This window comes from Falco peregrinus, chromosome 4, assembly GCF_023634155.1.
Source record: "Falco peregrinus isolate bFalPer1 chromosome 4, bFalPer1.pri, whole genome shotgun sequence".
NCBI lineage: Eukaryota > Metazoa > Chordata > Aves > Falconiformes > Falconidae > Falco > Falco peregrinus.
Window position 1 is genome coordinate 42809241 of NC_073724.1, and position 15814 is coordinate 42825054.

Sequence of the window (15814 nt, forward strand, 5' to 3'; positions counted from 1 at the left end):
CGTTGTGACGGCGGGGCTCTGCCCTGCCCTCGCAGCAGTCACTCTGAGGGAGCTCCCATCGCCACTTGGCGTCATGGGCACAGTGTCTGTGCTGCCTTCTCCGCCTGCCATGCTCGACATGGAGGCGGTCACCAAAGCTGTGGCAGGGAGATAAAGGGAGGACTTGGCGTCGGGCTGTGTGCTCGTGCCACTCCCCTGCATTGTGGTCGGACTTTTGCCTTTGCCGGGAGCCGTCATCTCGTCGCTTGACACAGAGGCTGTTGCCGCGTCAGGCAAGGGGCTCCCCATGGAAGATGTAGTGTCCCCCACCTGCACAGTGGCCTGCCCGTGCATGACGACCGTAGAGGCGAACTGTGCTGCTTGCGTCTGCGCACTGCCAGGCGACGTGGGCGAAAGGCTTGTACCAATGGTATCTGAGGTGTCTGCGTTGGGGGACGTGCCGGCAGTGGAATCTGATGGCTGGGGAGTGGTTGTGTCTGAAGCTGGGCTGTGTGTCGCGGAATCTGCTTTCTCAGCGCCCGACCCAGCACTCGTCACAGCGGGAGGGGATGAAGAAGTGGAGGGTGCACGTGCCATGGGTGGGTGGGACGTGATGTCCACGTCCATCCCAGTGATGCCGCTGGCGCTGCTTTGCTGTGGGCTACGAGTGGCACGTGAGGAGCCCACAGGCAAGGAGGTGGGCCTGAGAGGCAGATTGGCAGCACTGCCACTCGCTGTGCCCACAGCGGTGTCAGTGGTGTCGCGCATCATCGTTGTGACGGCGGGGCTCTGCCCTGCCCTCGCAGCAGTCACTCTGAGGGAGCTCCCATCGCCACTTGGCGTCATGGGCACAGTGTCTGTGCTGCCTTCTCCGCCTGCCATGCTCGACATGGAGGCGGTCACCAAAGCTGTGGCAGGGAGATAAAGGGAGGACTTGGCGTCGGGCTGTGTGCTCGTGCCACTCCCCTGCATTGTGGTCGGACTTTTGCCTTTGCCGGGAGCCGTCATCTCGTGGCTTGACACAGAGGCTGTTGCCGCGTCAGGCAAGGGGCTCCCCATGGAAGATGTAGTGTCCCCCACCTGCACAGTGGCCTGCCCGTGCATGACGACCGTAGAGGCGAACTGTGCTGCTTGCGTCTGCGCACTGCCAGGCGACGTGGGCGAAAGGCTTGTACCAATGGTATCTGAGGTGTCTGCGTTGGGGGACGTGCCGGCAGTGGAATCTGATGGCTGGGGAGTGGTTGTGTCTGAAGCTGGGCTGTGTGTCGCGGAATCTGCTTTCTCAGCGCCCGACCCAGCACTCGTCACAGCGGGAGGGGATGAAGAAGTGGAGGGTGCAAGTGCCATGGGTGGGTGGGACGTGATGTCCACGTCCATCCCAGTGATGCCGCTGGCGCTGCTTTGCTGTGGGCTAGGAGTGGCACGTGAGGAGCCCACAGGCAAGGAGGTGGGCCTGAGAGGCAGATTGGCAGCACTGCCACTCGCTGTGCCCACAGCGGTGTCAGTGGTGTCGCGCATCATCGTTGTGACGGCGGGGCTCTGCCCTGCCCTCGCAGCAGTCACTCTGAGGGAGCTCCCATCGCCACTTGGCGTCATGGGCACAGTGTCTGTGCTGCCTTCTCCGCCTGCCATGCTCGACATGGAGGCGGTCACCAAAGCTGTGGCAGGGAGATAAAGGGAGGACTTGGCGTCGGGCTGTGTGCTCGTGCCACTCCCCTGCATTGTGGTCGGACTTTTGCCTTTGCCGGGAGCCGTCATCTCGTCGCTTGACACAGAGGCTGTTGCCGCGTCAGGCAAGGGGCTCCCCATGGAAGATGTAGTGTCCCCCACCTGCACAGTGGCCTGCCCGTGCATGACGACCGTAGAGGCGAACTGTGCTGCTTGCGTCTGCGCACTGCCAGGCGACGTGGGCGAAAGGCTTGTACCAATGGTATCTGAGGTGTCTGCGTTGGGGGACGTGCCGGCAGTGGAATCTGATGGCTTGGGAGTGGTTGTGTCTGAAGCTGGGCTGTGTGTCGCGGAATCTGCTTTCTCAGCGCCCGACCCAGCACTCGTCACAGCGGGAGGGGATGAAGAAGTGGAGGATGCAAGTGCCATGGGTGGGTGGGACGTGATGTCCACGTCCATCCCAGTGATGCCGCTGGCGCTGCTTTGCTGTGGGCTACGAGTGGCACGTGAGGAGCCCACAGGCAAGGAGGTGGGCCTGAGAGGCAGATTGGCAGCACTGCCACTCGCTGTGCCCACAGCGGTGTCAGTGGTGTCGCGCATCATCGTTGTGACGGCGGGGCTCTGCCCTGCCCTCGCGGCAGTCACTCTGAGGGAGCTCCCATCGCCACTTGGCGTCATGGGCACAGTGTCTGTGCTGCCTTCTCCGCCTGCCATGCTCGACATGGAGGCGGTCACCAAAGCTGTGGCAGGGAGATAAAGGGAGGACTTGGCGTCGGGCTGTGTGCTCGTGCCACTCCCCTGCATTGTGGTCGGACTTTTGCCTTTGCCGGGAGCCGTCATCTCGTGGCTTGACACAGAGGCTGTTGCCGCGTCAGGCAAGGGGCTCCCCATGGAAGATGTAGTGTCCCCCACCTGCACAGTGGCCTGCCCGTGCATGACAACCATAGAGGCGGACTGTGCTGCTTGCGTCTGCGCACTGCCAGGCGACGTGGGCGAAAGGCTTGTACCAATGGTATCTGAGGTGTCTGCGTTGGGGGACGTGCCGGCAGTGGAATCTGATGGCTTGGGAGTGGTTGTGTCTGAAGCTGGGCTGTGTGTCGCGGAATCTGCTTTCTCAGCGCCCGACCCAGCACTCGTCACAGCGGGAGGGGATGAAGAAGTGGAGGGTGCAAGTGCCATGGGTGGGTGGGACGTGATGTCCACGTCCATCCCAGTGATGCCGCTGGCGCTGCTTTGCTGTGGGCTAGGAGTGGCACGTGAGGAGCCCACAGGCAAGGAGGTGGGCCTGAGAGGCAGATTGGCAGCACTGCCACTCGCTGTGCCCACAGCGGTGTCAGTGGTGTCGCGCATCATCGTTGTGACGGCGGGGCTCTGCCCTGCCCTCGCGGCAGTCACTCTGAGGGAGCTCCCATCGCCACTTGGCGTCATGGGCACAGTGTCTGTGCTGCCTTCTCCGCCTGCCATGCTCGACATGGAGGCGGTCACCAAAGCTGTGGCAGGGAGATAAAGGGAGGACTTGGCGTCGGGCTGTGTGCTCGTGCCACTCCCCTGCACTGTGGTCGGACTTTTGCCTTTGCCGGGAGCCGTCATCTCGTGGCTTGACACAGAGGCTGTTGCCGCGTCAGGCAAGGGGCTCCCCATGGAAGATGTAGTGTCCCCCACCTGCACAGTGGCCTGCCCGTGCATGACGACCGTAGAGGCGGACTGTGCTGCTTGCGTCTGCGCACTGCCAGGCGACGTGGGCGAAAGGCTTGTACCAATGGTATCTGAGGTGTCTGCGTTGGGGGACGTGCCGGCAGTGGAATCTGATGGCTGGGGAGTGGTTGTGTCTGAAGCTGGGCTGTGTGTCGCGGAATCTGCTTTCTCAGCGCCCGACCCAGCACTCGTCACAGCGGGAGGGGATGAAGAAGTGGAGGGTGCACGTGCCATGGGTGGGTGGGACGTGATGTCCACGTCCATCCCAGTGATGCCGCTGGCGCTGCTTTGCTGTGGGCTAGGAGTGGCACGTGAGGAGCCCACAGGCAAGGAGGTGGGCCTGAGAGGCAGATTGGCAGCACTGCCACTCGCTGTGCCCACAGCGGTGTCAGTGGTGTCGCGCATCATCGTTGTGACGGCGGGGCTCTGCCCTGCCCTCGCGGCAGTCACTCTGAGGGAGCTCCCATCGCCACTTGGCGTCATGGGCACAGTGTCTGTGCTGCCTTCTCCGCCTGCCATGCTCGACATGGAGGCGGTCACCAAAGCTGTGGCAGGGAGATAAAGGGAGGACTTGGCGTCGGGCTGTGTGCTCGTGCCACTCCCCTGCACTGTGGTCGGACTTTTGCCTTTGCCGGGAGCCGTCATCTCGTGGCTTGACACAGAGGCTGTTGCCGCGTCAGGCAAGGGGCTCCCCATGGAAGATGTAGTGTCCCCCACCTGCACAGTGGCCTGCCCGTGCATGACGACCGTAGAGGCGAACTGTGCTGCTTGCGTCTGCGCACTGCCAGGCGACGTGGGCGAAAGGCTTGTACCAATGGTATCTGAGGTGTCTGCGTTGGGGGACGTGCCGGCAGTGGAATCTGATGGCTGGGGAGTGGTTGTGTCTGAAGCTGGGCTGTGTGTCGCGGAATCTGCTTTCTCAGTGCCCGACCCAGCACTCGTCACAGCGGGAGGGGATGAAGAAGTGGAGGGTGCACGTGCCATGGGTGGGTGGGACGTGATGTCCACGTCCATCCCAGTGATGCCGCTGGCGCTGCTTTGCTGTGGGCTAGGAGTGGCACGTGAGGAGCCCACAGGCAAGGAGGTGGGCCTGAGAGGCAGATTGGCAGCACTGCCACTCGCTGTGCCCACAGCGGTGTCAGTGGTGTCGCGCATCATCGTTGTGACGGCGGGGCTCTGCCCTGCCCTCGCGGCAGTCACTCTGAGGGAGCTCCCATCGCCACTTGGCGTCATGGGCACAGTGTCTGTGCTGCCTTCTCCGCCTGCCATGCTCGACATGGAGGCGGTCACCAAAGCTGTGGCAGGGAGATAAAGGGAGGACTTGGCGTCGGGCTGTGTGCTCGTGCCACTCCCCTGCATTGTGGTCGGACTTTTGCCTTTGCCGGGAGCCGTCATCTCGTGGCTTGACACAGAGGCTGTTGCCGCCTCAGGCAAGGGGCTCCCCATGGAAGATGTAGTGTCCCCCACCTGCACAGTGGCCTGCCCGTGCATGACGACCGTAGAGGCGAACTGTGCTGCTTGCGTCTGCGCACTGCCAGGCGACGTGGGCGAAAGGCTTGTACCAATGGTATCTGAGGTGTCTGCGTTGGGGGACGTGCCGGCAGTGGAATCTGATGGCTGGGGAGTGGTTGTGTCTGAAGCTGGGCTGTGTGTCGCGGAATCTGCTTTCTCAGCGCCCGACCCAGCACTCGTCACAGCGGGAGGGGATGAAGAAGTGGAGGATGCAAGTGCCATGGGTGGGTGGGACGTGATGTCCACGTCCATCCCAGTGATGCCGCTGGCGCTGCTTTGCTGTGGGCTAGGAGTGGCACGTGAGGAGCCCACAGGCAAGGAGGTGGGCCTGAGAGGCAGATTGGCAGCACTGCCACTCGCTGTGCCCACAGCGGTGTCAGTGGTGTCGCGCATCATCGTTGTGACGGCGGGGCTCTGCCCTGCCCTCGCGGCAGTCACTCTGAGGGAGCTCCCATCGCCACTTGGCGTCATGGGCACAGTGTCTGTGCTGCCTTCTCCGCCTGCCATGCTCGACATGGAGGCGGTCACCAAAGCTGTGGCAGGGAGATAAAGGGAGGACTTGGCGTCGGGCTGTGTGCTCGTGCCACTCCCCTGCATTGTGGTCGGACTTTTGCCTTTGCCGGGAGCCGTCATCTCGTGGCTTGACACAGAGGCTGTTGCCGCGTCAGGCAAGGGGCTCCCCATGGAAGATGTAGTGTCCCCCACCTGCACAGTGGCCTGCCCGTGCATGACGACCGTAGAGGCGAACTGTGCTGCTTGCGTCTGCGCACTGCCAGGCGACGTGGGCGAAAGGCTTGTACCAATGGTATCTGAGGTGTCTGCGTTGGGGGACGTGCCGGCAGTGGAATCTGATGGCTGGGGAGTGGTTGTGTCTGAAGCTGGGCTGTGTGTCGCGGAATCTGCTTTCTCAGCGCCCGACCCAGCACTCGTCACAGCGGGACGGGATGAAGAAGTGGAGGGTGCACGTGCCATGGGTGGGTGGGACGTGATGTCCACGTCCATCCCAGTGATGCCGCTGGCGCTGCTTTGCTGTGGGCTACGAGTGGCACGTGAGGAGCCCACAGGCAAGGAGGTGGGCCTGAGAGGCAGATTGGCAGCACTGCCACTCGCTGTGCCCACAGCGGTGTCAGTGGTGTCGCGCATCATCGTTGTGACGGCGGGGCTCTGCCCTGCCCTCGCGGCAGTCACTCTGAGGGAGCTCCCATCGCCACTTGGCGTCATGGGCACAGTGTCTGTGCTGCCTTCTCCGCCTGCCATGCTCGACATGGAGGCGGTCACCAAAGCTGTGGCAGGGAGATAAAGGGAGGACTTGGCGTCGGGCTGTGTGCTCGTGCCACTCCCCTGCATTGTGGTCGGACTTTTGCCTTTGCCGGGAGCCGTCATCTCGTCGCTTGACACAGAGGCTGTTGCCGCGTCAGGCAAGGGGCTCCCCATGGAAGATGTAGTGTCCCCCACCTGCACAGTGGCCTGCCCGTGCATGACGACCGTAGAGGCGAACTGTGCTGCTTGCGTCTGCGCACTGCCAGGCGACGTGGGCGAAAGGCTTGTACCAATGGTATCTGAGGTGTCTGCGTTGGGGGACGTGCCGGCAGTGGAATCTGATGGCTGGGGAGTGGTTGTGTCTGAAGCTGGGCTGTGTGTCGCGGAATCTGCTTTCTCAGCGCCCGACCCAGCACTCGTCACAGCGGGAGGGGATGAAGAAGTGGAGGGTGCAAGTGCCATGGGTGGGTGGGACGTGATGTCCACGTCCATCCCAGTGATGCCGCTGGCGCTGCTTTGCTGTGGGCTAGGAGTGGTAGTTGGGGATCCATCTTTATAGGGGTAAGGGCTTCTTGATGCTGAGCTGAGGCTTTTGTAGGTTAAGGCAGCACGTCTATTTACTGTGACTTCTTTTTTGGTAGTGGATTCTGGCTTCATTTTTGGAATGGCGGTGTTGTTCACCTGGCTCTTGGCAGACACTTTAATTGAGGTCCCTTTACCACGTTGTGTCATGGTCATAGTCTCTGTGCTCCGTTCTCCATTGAGAGTCCTTGTAGTGGAGGAGGTCACCAGTGATGTTTCAGGATACGAAAGGTATATCTCCATATTTTGTTCTCTTGTCATTTTATTTGAGCTGTGTGCTACCAGGCTTTTTGTGCCTTCTGGCTCTGTATTCCTAGGTGTATTTACGTAGTTCTGAGTGCTGTTATTTGTTACGCTTGTTGCTTCTGTCAGTGCCATAGTAGTGTTTGTACCTGTTCACATTTTAGAAAGAGGGCTGTGGATATTTGCATTGTAATTATGTGAAGTACTTTATTACTCTCTCAGGTATAATTTTGTTCTTGTTTGAAGATTTCATTAATCTTTCTCATTTTCTTTTCTTTCCTTTTCTTCCTGTTTTCCAGTGACATATATTTTTTTCTATTCCTTAACTACCATGAGATTTCTATTCTATTTTTTTCATCTTCATAGATTTAAGGAGCTCTTTACCTTACTTATTTCCTGATAATATTTTTTTCTGAGTCATTTTAGAGATTTAAATTACCTTATTATATGCTTTACTCTTTCTACTCCAATAACCTTTAATTTTTTTATGTTCTTTTTTTCTTCCTAATGTGATCTCTTGTACACTTAGATATATGTTTTATTGGTGGATGGACTTGGTAGTGTTAGGTTTTAGTTGAACTCGATGAATTTAAAGGTCTTTTCCAACCCAAATTATTCAATGATTCTATCATCTCTCTAAACTATCTAGAAAATTAATGAGGGAATATAATAATGAATGGGATGCATTTTTTTCAGCATCAATTTCTCCTCAGCTCTTTGTGTGTATTCTATTATTTTTATTTCTGTGTTTTGCAAGGCAGTTATGTCTTTCTTATTTACTAGCTGTCAGGCAGGAGAGAAAGATTTTTCTGTGTGTATCTTTATGTTGATATTCCAAATCATTATAAACATGTGAGAAAATTAATTGTTTTCCTGTGTTTACCTGTATCTCTAACTATGAATAAATTGTAACTAGTTTATTTCAGAAGTATGAGAATGACAACGTTTCTAACACTCCTGAAGTTTCTTTGAACGTAAAATCAGATCCTTTTCCCTTTGTGGTTATATACTCTGGCTAATTTAGGCTCATTTTATTTACTTCAACAAGCAATCTAACCTTAATTTTGAGGAATGGTTTTGTTCCTACTAAAACCACAAGCATAGTCTTCTGTCTCATGTTAATATTACTCCTCAGCAAGAATTAGTTATAATACTGGGTCTTTAGTTTTGTCTATAAAACTTAAAGTATTCTCAGAGAGGATATACTGGAGTAGCTCTACCAAATTCTTAAGAACTACATTAACATCTTTTGACTCTACTTACCTGTAAAACCAAAGTGGTATTTTTCTGTCATTTGGTGCATACATAAAAGCCTGTAATGTAACAGTACATATTTTGCAAAATTCCTCCTGCAGACTGATACATTTTCTACATCCCAACACAGCTTGAATTGTAAGACCTTGTGCTTGTATCCCTTGGATTATTACAAAAAATACTGATCACTCAAGAAACTTACACTCATCTGCATTGAGTGACGTAAAACTAGACAGTAAGAATGAAATAATGCAGCCCTCTGAATTTCTGCTATTTCAAAAAACTTTTGCAGTACCATGAGAATACAACATAATTAATACAATCTAGTCCGTGCTGTCTTACGAGTCTTTTCCTGGAGAGTCTCTTGGGGAGGGGGGGGGTGGGGGGCTGGAAATTGGCAAAGCAGATCTTTCATTGGTTCATTGGTCTCATAACTAAGCCTAAGGGTAAAAAAAACTTAATAAAATCTGGTCAGATACTGCACGTTTCATCTTTTAGATGAGAGCTTTCCAAACATTTTGCTCTAGTTCTTTTGTCTACTTACAGCTTTATGTCCCTACTAAAATATCTGCTGAAATACTACATGTTCAAGAGAGATAATAATAACAAAAAAGTAACTGTAAATATTGCATGTTGTTACATTTTATATTGATTTTTAGCCATCCAGTCCCCCCTGCCCTATTATTGTTTCAAATATATCTCAAGGACATCCTCTAAATATGTATCAATGGTAAATAATCAAATAGATTTTAACTTACACAGAAAAGAAGAGAAAATGAAATGCCAAAGGTAATTCCAAGTCCCCATGTTGAGTTTTCACTCCTTGCAGTACTCTTTCCATTTGTAAACTGACATTTTGAATTGAAGACTTCAGTAATTTAAACAGAGGTGAGGCTGCATTGTTACATCTTGGCCTCAGCTAATCCCTCATGCCAGTGGGATCACAGCCAATGTAAGGAAATTCTCACACCTGACCCGTAGTATAATAATTTCCAAAGTTTTCTGATGAAGTATGCTTGCTTTTCTATAGTGGAAAAAAGTCTGAGTGTGATCCAAGGTCTAGTGAGTCAAAAGGAAAGACAGAATTCAGTGAGTAGTGCATCACACCCGAACATCTTTTTATTCAGGGTATTCAATAAGCAGAATATTCTAACAACCCTGGGCCTAGGCAATGCATGGCTAAGATACAGAACTGAGAGGCCTTGAGTCCAAAAGTCTTGCCCTAATCAGGAGATACAACTTTTTTCCTCCACATTTTCCTGTACTTTTAGTTATTTAGGAGTAAATACTTAAGTATTCAGTTCTACCTTGTATTTTTATTGTATTAGAATGCCAAATTGCTAGAAACGTACCAGACATCAGCCTTTGGTTTTCCAATACTGTAAAGAGCCTGGAGTGGTGATAAATCTCTGCTACTTCACCTCTTTAAACTAGGTAGAAAATACTGGATCAACAGGCCTCTCATTCTTAGCTGAGTTTCTCCACATTTTCTTTAGCAGTTAAGTTCCTCTTAGCCATAGGCAGTTGATGTGGACAGTCACTGCTGGTTGCCTGCTTTGGGTCACAACTTTACCCCAATGATATCACAGCCGCCTTCCTTCTTTTCTGTGACAAATCATTACAGAAACCCCAGACCTCTGGGTGCCTGTGGGCTCATCAGTAACTTCAGTATTTACATTATGTCATATTTTTAATGCCCTTCTCTGCCTGAGGTTTATGCTGATAAAAGCCCTTATTAAATTATTTTTGGTGGGATTTTTTTTCAGCCACACTGTGTGCAAAGGAATGCTGCTAAACAGACAGCACTTGTGGTCCTTTGCAAAGGGAAAGGGGTCCCTCTTACTCTGCAGGACACCAGGACTTAATATCTGCCTCTCTGGGGGGTGCTACCAGTGCTGGCACAGCAAGAGCAGTGAATGCACTTAAATTTCCTACCTTCCCTGTCTGGAGTAGAGTGGAGTGGAGCAGGGTAAGGCCTGAAGAAGGAAGACCATTACTTATCTGAACTTTTTGCAAGTTTTTTATAGATATGTCAAGACCTGGCATATCTATAACTACCTAAATTCTAGATTTTGCTCCTGCAGTTAAGTTTTCTGAAAGTGGTTTCATTTTCATTTTAGTTTGACAGGGAAGTAAGATGAAGGCAAATAGTCCTTTAAATGAACCCAGTAAAGGGTACTGTTCTCTGGTATGAGGTAGCAGATTTCAGCTTTGTGCCTTGTTTAATGTAGGAACTCCTGATGCCATCAGATGTTTTCTTAGCAATTGCTTATTTACAGCTTTAGCTGAAATGCTTAAAGAATGCATATAAGCTATTTCCTCTTGTATAAGTAATTGTAATTCCCATCTTCCTTTTATTTAGGAGGTCAATGTCTTCAGGATCCTCCCTCTCTTGGACTCCTATTAGTCTAACACCAGTCTTTAACTCGTACTCAGCTTGGGCACTCTAATGACATTACCATTCCACACACAAGGGTGGTGTTTGGACCTATGATTGTTTGGACAAAAAACGTACAAGCAACAATGCTCCTGCAAACTAGAGCCTTCTGTCCTTATCAAGGAATGGGCAGGATATGCCACTCCCTACCTTTCTTAACCAGGATCTTCTATGAAATGAGAGACATAGAAAATTGGCTGCAAAGTCTATTGTCAGGTTTTTAACTACCTTGGAAGTAGCACCACTGTTTTTTAGTATACAAAGACACTTACCTTGTATGAAAATAAGTCCTTTATGAATGAAAAGAACAAAGCACGTTCAAATTTAGTAGTATAAGCATATTTTCACTAACATACAGCAAATGACATATTAACTAAAAAAAAAATAAATTCTTTTTTCAGGGGAATAGATACAGCAGGGTGACTGGTTGCTTCGTTACAGCCTGTCACCAGAGCTGAGGTTTGGGTAAGCCTCTCTGTTAAGCAGCCTCGATTCCACAGTTTCTCTTTTTACACCTGTAACAATCTATGCCCCAAAAGTAAACTCACTTCTAATTCAGCTTGCTATATATTTTATGATAAAAGTTGCTGTCTGGCAAATACAGAACAAGTTTTACCACATGCCTCAAAGATATGAGATTTCCCAGTATGAAATTGGTGACCCCTTACAAATTTTTTAAATGCTTGTTGACTGATCTCACCAGCCTATGAACTCAAGACTGGACTGGTCACCTACTTCTTACATATATCTTTCAAAGCTTGTGAGCAAACTCAGGTTACACCTAGAGGCAGGAGATGAAGATAAACAAGGAAATAACAAGATTGCATTGCCATATAGTTCACTTGCTAAAACCTTGGCATTCCTTTGAGATGTTCAGAGACTCTGGACTTTACATTGCAAAAAAACCCTTAAGATATTGATTTCCATCTGCTTAAGAATACGTCATCAGAAACCTATGTTTACCAAGGCCTTAGCTTCTCAAAAAAAGGATGAAGCTAAAAGAAATACCGAGGGCAGCTGAATTGGCAGAGGCAGTGTCTTTTATTAAGTCAAAGAATAAAATGAGGAGAAAAACAAAATTCTTGTGGGCATCTAAGACCCTCAGCCAACTTGAATCACAAGCAGCAAATATTGGGGAGAAACACTAGTTACTTCACAGCTGAAATATAAACAACCATTTTGAGGTACTCAGTTTTTGAATGCTCCCTTCTGCCAGCTCTCACCAAACACTTCCAAACTCTCACTTGCCCATTTATTACTCAAAGATGAAATTTCTTGGGGAAATCACAGTTCAGGGGAGGAGGATAGTACTGTTTTTAACTTCTTTTATTGTGTTGTAATACCAAACTAACATATCCAAGAACCTCCAAAACTGTGTCAGTACTGTCAGTGAGGATGTGTATTGCTCTGTGGGTGTTGGGAGTGAAAGAAAAAGGGGGTTTTAGGTAAGAACTGTATTTTCTACAGGTATAAGGGTGTCTGTGAAGCCACATAACTGTTAATAATCATAATCTGTTCCACTATGTTCTTATAATAGTACTAAAGGAGCTCTGTAACCAAACTGTTCCCATACAGTAATGCCTGTAAATGAAACAGCCTCAGTCAGAAGCAGAATCTACCAGCACTGTCACAAAGTGCAGCCACAATACGGATTTCAGACAGACAAACCCTCTTGCCTTCTGCAGTCACTCAAGAGGTTTCTGCTGGAGAGATAAATGATTTTTTTTTTTTTAATACTAGCTGTGGCTCAGTGACATTTCCAGCTCACATTCTGTATCATTTTACAAGTACACTTGTCTAAGAATTGCTCTATCATGGAAATTTTTTTTCAGCTATTTAATATGTGAACTTCATTCCAGAGAATTCAGCCCACCTGAACAATGTAAAACTGCATTATTCAGTGGAAATCACTGAGTTTGTTCTAGTATCGGCCTATTATATATTAATTCAAGACTGTCTCTTAGGTTTTTTATTTTATGTTTTCTTTCTCATTAATCATGCATGGAAGTGAGGTTCTTCCCTGTCTAAAACTGCTTCCAGAAGAACTGCCTTCTCATTTTGCAATTTCAGCGCCAGAGAGAATATGGGTTTTTTTTCCAACAACTCTCCTAATTGCAACTGATTCAAGCATTTCTAATTCAGCAAATTTCTAATTCTTGTGACTCCAAGAAGCACAGATATGATATGTATTTCCTACTGGTCCCAAAAGTCCAAGACCATTCAAAGTGTATAAGTTTAAATGTGCACTCAAACCTTACTGGTCATGAGGCTTTGAAGTGTTCTAGAGAAAAGAATAATGCTGAGGAGCATTAAAAGTTAATCAGATATAAGGAAATTAGATGGTATTAGCACTAGGCATTCAAAGGAAATAAACTGTTTTGACCAGAGATCCGAACAGCACAACATGTTCCAGCAGGGTCCCTGCTCCTACATTATCCATACTGAAGACCTGATTGAAACAAGCTGGATTTCCCCCTTGTGTCTTTACATTTGGTGAGAAAGCAATCTGAGGGAGGTACAGGAGTATTCTTGTCCCTCACCCCAATAGGAAATCAGTGTTCAAGGGGCATTTCGTAGAATATGGGAACCATGTAACTCCCCCACTATAGATATTGTGCACATAGGTACTGATATAACTCTGTGAAGCCACTTGTTTTTTAACACACCATGTGAGCTACGTGTTGTGAGACCTCTTTTTCATAGACAAAGTGAGGGCTGGGGGCATTTATTTACTCACAGCATGATTAAGAGAAAAATTTCCTGTCAGGCTCCTGAACAATCCAGTTGATAAGAAGGAAGGAAATTTTTCTCTTGTGCTACACAGGACTTCCAGATACCTTTAGAAGGTTTCTATTCACTAAGGCTTACCTATACTTCACTAAAGACATGCCTGTGCCTGCAGTCCTCCTGCTCATGTGTGGAGGAACTAAGGAAACCCAAGTCATTTATGGGCCCTGAGGCCATAAATCATGCTACCATTTCTGAAATACTCAGTCAGTACCCCTTGACGATAAATCACAGTGGGCTTTATGCATGTGCATATTACATAGATGGTGAGACAATTCTAAGGTATGCTTTGTGACGACACTGACCCACTAAAAAGCAGCACATTGCATGTATCTTAGTCATTTGGGTCTCAGTACAATATGAAGGGAGGGAAGGGGAAGGATGCTCACAGGTGGCTAAAATGACTTTGTGGTTCCCTGACCACAAAATCACACAAAAGCCCACTTAATTCAGGGAAACAATTCACAGGAGCCTTGAACTCTTTCAGCTTCCATCTCCTCATACCGAACTATTTGAAGCTCAGCCCAATCAGGCTAAGAAAATTCATGATCTTGGCTTGAAAAAAAAATGAAAGAAACCAAAAGGAAACAAACAAGGGCAAGAGGTGGCCCTATTTGCCTTCTAGATTTGGGGAACTTTAAAGTTCATGTCAAGTACTTTTTGCTGCATTATAATTATTGAAAATATAGGACAGCTTGAGGCCTAAAAAAACCCAAGTGTCATCAAACAAGAAGTACCAGTCTTGCAATGAAAGAAAATGGGTTTCCTAGAAAATATTCCTGTTTAAAGTTGGCAAAGCATAGTTACTTTTGTGGAGGGCTAATGAGGCATGGGGCTGAGAGCAGAGAGCCACAGAGGTAATAAGTGTTCTTCAACTAGCTCTGATGAGATGAAATCCACATTTTCCTTTACAGACTTGCATTGGATTATCCCAGAAAGAGCAAATGGAAGAAAAATCAAGTACAAAATACCAAGACAATAGTAAACAGCATAAATAAAGAATCAGAGATACAACTGAAACAAACCCATACCCAGAGTTCACAATCTGACTCAGAAACTGCGGCTTCCAAACAGGGATCTCATGGACTGGTCAAAATGCTCTACTCCGGAAATAAGAATAGCAGAAAATAGAGAGAAGCTTTCTGTGCAGGAGAGGAGGTATGTCTTCTAGGAGAGAGGAGGTATGTTCTGCATCTGAGCAGGGCACAAAAACAAAACCACACCAACATCAGAGAATATGTCTGCCTCACCCAGTATATATATATAGCAGTATATAGCAATGCTGAAATTGTTGTTGAGAGGGGCTCTTTGCTCACTCCCCTGCTGTCTGGTTTTGCGTTGGTTGAATAATACAGCCACAAGAGACAGCTGACCAAGTTAGCTCATCTATCAGAAAGCTCTTTTCAACAATTTTTCATCTTCTTTGAAGGATCCATTTTACCAGTATCTGCCAGCCACCAAATCCTGGAATTTGAAACAACTGCTGAGTACATAAGGCATATGGTAAGAGAATAGGGTGGAACAGCTCTTCTTGGCAGCTGCCAGGTATTAGATTGACAGGGTTGTCAAGTCATGTTGCAGCTTCAGTGCTTTCTGTAAAACAAATCCTGGTGCAAAACCAGCAACTGCGTAGAAACATTTTTGTCCCACCAACATAGTCCAAAACCAGACCTCTGATACAGTATATCTACCGTTATGATCAATTGTTTTATTTCACCTACCACACACTGGAACAAAGAATTCTTTCAATAAGCACCTTTTTCCTACAAATAGTGTTTCATGATATTTTCAAGAAGCGTATTTTGTAACTCAGTTTCTCCTCTTACCAGCCTTAGTCCATAGAAGTGAGTGACACAATTTTGAAAATTCTTTGGGCTCAGCCTGGGTGCAGCAGGCATGAGAGCCACAGGAATCACTGTGTTCTTTCAAGACTTTAAACTTTTACCTCATATTGACTCAGAACTCAAAATGTCACCACTCTCCAAATAACTTCTGAAACAAAATGTTCTGAAAAAACTTTTCAGTCTTAAGGAAACTTTTGATTGCATTATGACTGAATGGTCTGGTTTTGACTCTTAATCCGAGTCTAAATGCTTTGATTTCCCAACTGTATAAAATTGTAATGTTATCTAAAAATCAAAATTATAAAGGCAAAATAAAACCTATTTGACAGTGTTTTGGAAATAAGTGTTGTGATAACTTCTCCCTGGTAATTTCAGTGAAATTAGTGTGCTTCTCAGAGAGAGTTTCTTTTCACATAAACAAGATTTTTTTCAATAGTGCTGTTCTCAAATCAGCAAAAAAAAAAGTGAAAGACCTTTCAATGGAGCAGTTTTTGTCAAGGATTCCTCTATGTTCATAATTTTCTTTTAAATAATTTAGGTAGTGACTATGCAA

The 15814-nt window shown here is 48.3% G+C and overlaps 1 long non-coding RNA gene across 1 annotated transcript; it reads left to right on the forward strand.

Moving 5' to 3' along the window:
* Positions 1–6253: 6253 nt before the first annotated feature.
* On the forward strand, positions 6254–14667 carry LOC106112503 (uncharacterized). The gene is made up of 3 exons (XR_008747058.1): positions 6254–6409; positions 6756–6927; positions 14332–14667. It is a non-coding gene; the product is annotated as an uncharacterized LOC106112503 (long non-coding RNA).
* Positions 14668–15814: the final 1147 nt, after the last annotated feature.